The sequence below is a fragment of the Marmota marmota genome, unplaced genomic scaffold, assembly GCF_001458135.2.
Source record: "Marmota marmota marmota unplaced genomic scaffold, marMar, whole genome shotgun sequence".
In the NCBI taxonomy this organism is placed as follows: Eukaryota; Metazoa; Chordata; class Mammalia; order Rodentia; family Sciuridae; genus Marmota; species Marmota marmota.
Genome location: NW_026000211.1, coordinates 13,391,525 through 13,400,530, shown reverse-complemented (window position 1 = coordinate 13,400,530; position 9,006 = coordinate 13,391,525). Strand labels below are relative to the sequence as shown.

General features: G+C 43.7%; 1 pseudogene; it reads left to right on the top strand.

Moving 5' to 3' along the window:
* The first annotated feature begins 5,595 nt into the window (after nucleotides 1-5,595).
* Nucleotides 5,596-6,134, top strand: LOC125612848 (annotated as a pseudogene).
* The last annotated feature ends 2,872 nt before the right edge of the window (nucleotides 6,135-9,006 follow it).

Genomic DNA, 9,006 nt, shown 5'->3' with positions numbered 1-9,006 from the left:
TCCCCCCCCCCCCCCAAAACAAAAGAAAGGAAAGAAAAAGAAAAAAGAAAGATAAAGGCTCAGGGGAGATGTAATTCTTTAAGTCAAGATAAGGCCACCCACCTGGAAAAGGGTGGGTCCCTTATCCAGTACAATTGCTGTTCTCATGAAAGGTGGAAATTTGGACAAAAGCACACAGGAAGAATACAGTGGGAAGATAAAGACAGATCAGGTGATGTTTGTACAGACCAAAGAGTGCCAGAAACTGCCTGCAAGTCACAGAAACCAGAGGAGAAGTAGAGAACAATTTCTTTGTCACAGCCCTCAAGAGACACCTGGATCTGGGACTTCTGGCCTCCATCCAGAACTGTGAACAATACACTTCTGTTGTTTAAGTCATGCTGTTGTGGTACTTTGTTAAAACAAATATATGCTTCGTTTCTCTCTTTTTTCTTTTTCTTTTCTTTTCTTTTTTTTTTTTTTTTGGGTACCAGAGATTAAACCCAGGGACACTTAACCACTGAGCCACATCCCCAGCCCTTTTTATATTTGATTTAGAGACAGGGTCTCACTAAGTTGTGTAGGGCCTCGCTAAGTTGCTAAGGCTGGCTTTGAACTCATAATCCTCCTGCCTCAGCCTCCCCAGCTGCTGGATTACAGGTGTGTGCTACCCGTGCCCGGCTGCTCCAACCATTTTTTAAAAATATAAATAGGGACAGAGAGAACCTTGTGTGCTCTCTAGGGGTCTCGAAGCTGGAGGAATGATAGCTGACTGGAAGAGCATCAAGGTGTCCCCTGGAGGCACAGTCACGAGTTCTCGAGGATGCTCTGATTTCAAATTTTCTGTCCCAATATACATAACTCTTACTTTCCAAGCTCCACTGTTCCATTATGATTTAGATCAGAGGACACAGGCACAGTGCTAATCCTCAGCATCATCAAAATTATCAGAAAATTTCTATTCCAGTGTGCCAGGGGCTTACAAAGCAGATTAAAAAGATGTGACTCTGATTTCCTAGGACATGGAGTCCAAGGCCAGCCTATTGATACCACAGTGTCATTTATTTTAATTTACTAACTGGTTCAGTGAATACTTATTGAGCACCTACTCTGCATCATGTTCTGTGGGATGTCAACGCTTTGAAAATAAGCAGAGAATAGCAGAGAAGGGAGCTTGGCATCATATTTTATTTCAGTACCTGCCTGTCTCCCAGGGAGATGCTGGGTAGAGGGCCATTTGCAAGCACATTACAGTAATTAGCCAAGGGCAGGCAAGAGGCAGGAGAGCCTGCCATCCGTCTCTCTTTCCCACCCCTGGTGCTCACACCTTCACAGCCTGTCTGCAGTCACATTAGGACCCTGCAGGTGGCCCACTTCAGCCAGACCAGTCCTGAGAAGGCAGGCCTGTCTGCTCCCTTGCAACCTGGAAGTCAAATGGAGAAAAATGCATCTTTCTGCTGAAAGGGTGCCTTCCCACGCCAGCTACTGAGTTCTGGCAGAGCATGGCTCTGATTGCCACACTCGGGTGAGCAGAGCCACCAGGAGCTGGGTAGTTCTCACTCCTCACCCTCATCCAAAAGACAGCTGCTCCAGCAAACCCGAAATGAAAGTAGGTACATGCTGTGCACCAGCTGACAGCCTTTATCAGACAAAATGGCAAACGCCACCACTGTCGCAGGGGCTCTGGGGACCCTTGGCTTAAGCTCACAACTTTTCAGGTGTCCTCCCAGCACTTCTCACAGACCCCAGCCTTCATTTGTGTCCTTGGGTCACATGGCTCCCTGGCTGTGACCGGCCACTCAGCCGGTTCTCTCCCCACCTCCTCTGCCAAGGCCGAGCACTCTTGCCCTTTTGGCAAGAGCTAATCCTACCTGTGGGATTTTCACTTACCTCTTCGGAGCTTGGAAAAAAGGAAAGCCGTCCTGTTTAAAACGAAAGCCAAAAAGCTTAACCTCCTCCTGGTAAAGAGTTCTCCCCCAGGGACTGGAATTCTGTGCCAATTCCAGACAAGAAAAGCCAGTGAAGAACAAAGGCCCCAGGCTGGTGGCAGGTGGCTGGCCCCTTTCTCTGTGATGGCAGCATCTGGGCCAGGCCCCTACCTTCTCCCTGAAAGCAGCTGCGCTTGCACCTGGTAACTTTCCCAGGCAGAACCAAAAAGGAGACGGCAGCCACCGTCACCCACCAAGAGGCAGAATCCTGAAATTCCTGGCCCTGGAATTGGAGTTAAACTGAGTCAGGCTCCATTGTGGAACCCCAACTTTTCCCTCTCTGAACTGGAGATCCTTCTACCTCCTTTGGAAACTTAGTTATTGACAGTGATCCAATACCTTGAAATCCAAAAACGTTACAATAAGCTTCCTCTCATCAAGGAGCATCATCACTCCGGCCTTCCTTCCAGCGAGACTCTGGATTGCAAGTCAAGATTAACCTCTAATTTCAATGTGTGTTCTAGATATTTGTTTCTCCATGGTGCTAAAACTGCCATATGGTTCCTACTCTTTGGATTCACTTCTTTGGGCAATTATTTTACCGATTATTCACCCTCCAGGACTTTGCCCAGGCTGTTCCTCTACCTGCAGAGCCCTTCCCAGCTTTGGTCCCCTATCCCCTGCCACTCTCTTCTTCTGGCTTGCTCATGTGTACCCTTCAGGCCACAGAGTGGACATTCTCTACCCCAAGAAGCCCTCCCTGGTCCCTGGCCATACCCTGCCACAATCTGAGCTGAGTTTCCCTCTTCCAGGCCCCGTGTCCCTTCCACATCTGTCTCACTAGGCCATCTCATCCCCTCTCTCAGACTCTGCAGAGAGGGCAGAAACTGTGACCTTGTTCTCCCCAACAGCTGGCACAATATTTGGCACATAGTAGATTCTCAATAAATATCTAGTGATGGAAGAGATTCAAAATGCTAGATTGTGACTGATATGAAGAGATTAATTCAAAAAGGAATGCCCCACCCTTTGTTTCATGGGTTTTCAATGAAACCAAAGCCCACAAAGTATTTTAGTGCATTTGGATGGCTTTCAGGGAATCAATAATCAATTTCCAGGTGCTTAGCATCCAAACACTACAGCATTATACAGGGGTCTCCCACAACCTTGCACAACTGTTTTCTCACCCAATAAGGCCTTCTGCTCACCCAGCCTGAATTGCCTTGGTATTTAAACATCTCTAGGACTCTTAAAAGGCTCAATTCTAGAATGCATTATTCTTGAGGATACTCTGAGGTCAAGGCAAAGACAGCATTAGAAAGACCAAAGGAGGCTGTTCACCCTTGTGAGGGATCCAGGCATGGCCTATCCTTGCACCCAACCTCCCTCTCTCCACACCTCGGTCCACTTCTCTCTCCATCTACCCACATCCCAGCCCCATTGGGATTCAAAGGCAGCCCTCAAATGGTCTCACAGGGACTCAGACTTCTGACAAAAAGTATGTCTGATTTAGCCAACAGGTGTGGCAGCCAGGACAATTTTTGCCACTTCAGTCCCTTGCAGGACATTTCTCACAAATTGGATGAATTAAATTTGCAACTCCAAGGGGTTTTTTATTATTTATTTTTATTTTTGTTTAACAAGTATAAATTGTATATATTAATGTGGTTCAGTGTGGCATTCAACACATAAACATACAATATGCACTAATCATATCCAGTCTCACTTTATCTATTCTCCCCTTCCCCCACACCCTTTCTAATATCTTGTAATCATTATTCTGCATTTGGATCTCTTTTTTTTAAAAGGATCTATATATGATCAAGAACTTGCAGTACTTGTCTTTGAGTGTCTGTCTTATCTTACTTATCATAATGTCCTTTGGTTCCACCCATTTTTCTGCAAATAACAGAAATTCCCTTTTTATAGGTAAATAATATTCCGTTGTGTATATATTCCACATTGTCTTTATTCATTCATTTGTTGATGGGCAACTAGGATTTCCATATCTTAGTTATTGTGAATAATGCTGCAATAAAAATAGGCATGGAAGTATCTTTTTGATATGCTGATTTCATTTCCCTTGGATATATACCCAGCAGTGAGATGGCTGGATCACACAGTAGATCTATTTTTAGATTTTTGAGGAAACTCCATATTGTTCTCCATAATGAGGGTCTAAGTTTTTACCAAAATTTGCATTTAAAGGTGGGAAGCAATATATAACATGTGGGAAAAGACATCTTTTAAAATAATTCAAACACACAAGAAAAAATTAAGCTATTTACCTAAAATGTATAAAGAGACACATACTTCTTCAAAATTCTTTTAGGGGCTACACTGGCAAAAATATTGGGCCATTTCCTGGTTTCACAGGGGAGGGGTACCAGAGTCCAACCCTCTGCAATGACAAAGCACAATGCAGAGCTGAGGAGCCCAGGAGGGTGAGTGAGATGTGCACAGATTCAACCTGGCACCTTGTCACATAGAGATTATCTAACGTGCATATGGACTCCACCTCACTGGCACCCATATCTGCAGGTATTTTAAAGGTGTTTCTTCAATTTTTTTTTGAGTTGATACAACCAAGAAAAGTAAATGACTGTTTTAAAAGTCAAGGAAAGGGGCTACTAAGATCAAGGAAGGAAGTTTGAGACAGCAGAGAATTAGCAAGATAAATCAAAGTAACTGGGAAATTCAAAGAACTAAGAGCCAGGCCCAGTAGCAGACGCCTGTGATCCCAGCTATTGAGGAGGCTGAGGCAGGAGGATGGCAAATTAGAAGCCAATCTGGGTGATTTAATAAGACCCTGTCTCAAAATAAAAAAACAAAAGAGTGTTAGGGATGCAGCTCAGTATAGTGTGCCCCTAGGTTCACTCTTAAGTACTAAAAAACAAACAAATCACAAGAAGAAATGCAAACCACTAAGGACAACCATATAAATGTTTCTCTAAGAAATCCTGTGGGAAGAAAGCTAGGCTCACCTCTACAGGAATCCAGGATATCTGTGAATTTAAGAGTCCAAACTTAAGAAAACAATTGCATCTTTATTTTCACTAACCTCTTACTGACGTTTAGCATTTCCTTTAATTATAATTGCGGGTAGCGAACCACAATTGTATTAGCAGTTCCTGTGGCTTATTCATCATAGAAATCACAGATGTTTTCATATCCCATTACCAGCTGCTAGAACTATCTTTAAAAAAATTATTTACCTTTATCACAACTTCAAAATGATGGTGGTTAATAAACTTGTGCTAAGTCCTGTTATTTAATGCATTAATTAAAATGCAAATATAGACTATTCTATCACAAATGAGCTTTAAAATATTAGAACTATATAGCAGGATTATTGATTCCCATTGTAACCCAGTGTACTTTAAATTTTGTATATTTAAGAACATTATTCTGAAAAGGAATCCGTAGACTGCCAGAGGGATCCCTCGTGTAAAAGAGGATCAAAAATTCCTGCTTTAAAGAACTTTGTATCTGTTTATGAGAACACCTGGATGCAGTGGCTAAAAGGAGAAAAAAAAAATAACCAACCACACCAAAGAAATGGCCTGAGATGGCCAGCTTCCGGCCTATGTGACTTCCGGCCTATGCGACTTCCGGCCACCATGACTTCCGGCCACCGCCATATTGCTCCCGCAGAAGCCCGTGGCTGTGTGGGACTCCTGGATCCGGAATGGCGGTGCGGCCTTCGCCAAGCGGTCCTGGTGGCTGCAGGTGGCGGTGGTGCATTTGGTCCAATGGAACAGGAGCTCACGTGAAGCTCCCAGGACCAGCACCTGACAAGCCCAGTGTCTGTGATTTCAAACCCACATAGGACCAGATGTACAGTGATGTTCTCAGGAAAGACAAAGAACTCTGTGTGCAGGATGACATTTTGCATATGTTAGACAGAAATAAGAGAAGCAGGACCTGGCCAGAAAGGTTCCAGAACTGCATGGACCTGTTTAACCTATCCTCACCTGTGATGAGAGAGTCTATGACCAGGTGGTGGAAGATCTGAACTCCCGAGAGCAGGAGACCAGCCAGCCAGTGCGCGTGGTCAACATGGACGTCCAGGCCAACCACGGGGAGGCTACCCTGGGAGCCTTCCTCATCTGCGAGCTCTGCCTGTGTATGCAGCACACGGAGGACCTAGAGAATGAGCTTTATGAGCTGCTGCAGGAATTCGAGAAGAGCAGCCCCGCCTTCCTGCGCCTTCCAGCGCCTTCTTAATGCTTGCTCCCTCCCTCCCGACAGGTGTTTACTCCGAGGTGTTCTTGATGGACAGTGGTATAAACTGTACATATGGAATGCAAAGGCGCACGCTAACACCAGATTAAAGACCGTTCTCCCCAGCTTTTCTTTACCAAGAGAAAAAGAGGGTTACGCCCGCTGCCCCAGTGTGTGCCTGTTGTTGGCCACCTTCCTCGCCCTCTTCTCCCCCAATTGCTGGATTGCATAAATATCTGAATAAAGCAACAAGCTGTATTGTACTAGGAAAAAAGAAAAGAAATGGCATGAGATCAGACTGGGTACAGCAAACACCTCCAGGGACCTTCTGGGTATACTCTTGGGTCTTAGAGATGAGGCAGCCTTTCATGGGTTTAGCGATTGAACCAGCCTCAAACTTAAGTCTGCCACACCCTTCCTCTTCTAACACAGAGACTCAAGTCCTGGAAAAGCCAAATCTCAAAGCCCCAGGTTTCTCACACAATTTCAAGTAACACACAATGTCACAACCCAGCAAGGACCTTGGGTGGCCAATGCAAGCTTGAATCCCACAGTGCTGCACAGCCTCCCTTCCACCTTTGCCAGGCCCGCCTCTGAGGTAACCAGAGAGAACTGAAAGCAACTTTGTTCTCAACTTCCACCAGAAAAAAAAAAAAAGCCATAAATTAAAGTTTCTGGAAGTCAGAAAGCCCAGGCCTAGCAAAATAAGCCAGTGTGACCAGAAGCATCAATGATCTACTAAAACACAGTAAAACTGCAGTAATTTTATTACCATCATTTCCCCCCTTGGGGAAACTCATTGTTTGGGGAGGAAGGGGGACAAAGGGAAACCATTTTTCTCAGGAGGCCATGGGGAGTCAGAGAAAGACAGGAACTTGGAAGTCAGACCCCAGCACTTGCTCATTACAGGGACCTAGGGAGAGTGAATAAGCATTTCTGAGTCCCAGGCCCCTCATCTATAAAACAATGCCTGACCTGCCAGAGTGCATGAGGATAAAAAAAGCCCACCAGCATTGGGTTCTTTCTTCCCTACACAATAAAATAGAGGGATTCTTCACCAAGGAAGGCAGCCAGAAGTGTTTTCTCGAGAGGAGAGAGAGAGAGAGAGAGAGAGAGAGAGAGAGAGAGAGAGAGAGAAACCTATAGAACTCATAAAAGTGTGTGCTTGTTAGGAGCAAATCTAGCCTTTCTCCTTCTCTTTCCGACTTCTGTCAAACTTGAAATTCCCTGTCAATGCTGCGTGACACTTTTTTCTGCCAGAAATTTCCAAGTTTTCTTCTATAGAATCAGTCAGACCTAGGTGAGCAGCTCAACATTTGCTAACACCACAAGTGGAAAATCTATTCAACAAGGCTGAATTAAGCAGGGGTTCAGAAACCAAAGTCCATAAGCCCTGCTCCAGATCAGGAGAGGCTCAGAACTCCAGCAATTTCAGTGGCAAGTGTACACAAGCCAAGGTTCTCCCAGATTTAAAAAACCAACATTTTTCCAGCTTTTTATCTCCATTGACAAATAATAATGTGCTTTTAATTATCAACTCAGTTTTTTTAAATATGTAATTTTTAGTTGTTGATGGACCTTTATTTTATTCATTTGTATGTGGTGCTGAGAATCAAACCCAGTGCCTCACACATGCCAGGCAAGTGTTCTACCATTGAGCCACAACCCCAGCTCCTCAACCCAGTTTTTGTATTGTCCTTTCAAAGTACGAATTCATGGTCAATATTTGACAGGCCCATTGGCTTCTTTTTGTTTATTTTTCTCTTTTCTTTCAAGTGAAAATAATTTTCACAAGTCCTGATCTTATCTCCCATTGGAAAGCACTTTGTGTTTTGCAAAATGGTTTTCATCCCCAACCTCTGATGGGCATCTGCTCATCTCTCTCAGGACAAAGTTCTTAACCTGGTTACAGTGTCTATCAGCCAATGTGAAGGTCCTTTCAGTTCTCTTGATACTGATCAGCTCATTTTTCTTTACATCTCAGTTTCTCATGAAGTGTCTTTGGTTTGGTTGTTTTATTTTTAATGTTTTCCAAAGGGGATCATGGTCTCCTTGAATCTTTCTGGAGATGGCCCTTGATCAGCAGCTGCCCTTTGATCTTCAATTCCTAGTTATTTGGAAACAAAGCTTTGTTACCCTATGAAATGCAGAGTCTTTACTCTCTCCCTGAATTATATTCTGGGCTTATTTATTTAGAGTTGGGAGATGTCATTTTGCGTTTCCTTTGCCACATGAAAGACAGGTTACCAGTATGAGTAGAAATGATCTGTTGGGTTTTCTTGTTTCTTTTTATCATTATATCATTTTTTTGTCATTCCTCATGCTTCTCCCTTTTAAAAAAAAAAGTCTTTTATTATATCCAGACTCAGATGCCTATAATCCCAGCTACTCAGAAGGCTGAGGCAGGAGAATCACAAGTTTGAGGTCAACCTGGGAAACTTAGCAGGTCCCTGTCTCAAAATAAATATTCTTTAGAAGGGCTGGAGATATAACTTAGCAGTAGAGCACTTGCCTAGCAGGTTCAAGGCCCTGGGTTTGATCCCAAGTACCACACACAAAAAAGAAGTCTTAATAATAGTGAGACATGGCTCACATTCTATACAATTCATCTATATAAAGCATATAATTTGATGTTTTTAGTATATTCAGAGTTATGCAACCATCATCACCATGAATTTTAGAACATTTTCCTTACTCTAAAAAGAAATTCCATGCCCATCAGCAGTTACTTCCAACTTATCCTCTCCCACTCCCCAAACACCACTTTATTTCTGTCGGTATGGATTTGCCTCCTTTGGATGCTTCCCATAAATGGAATCATTCAACATGTGGTCTCTTGTACCTGTTTTCTTCCAATTGGGATGTTATTTTCAAG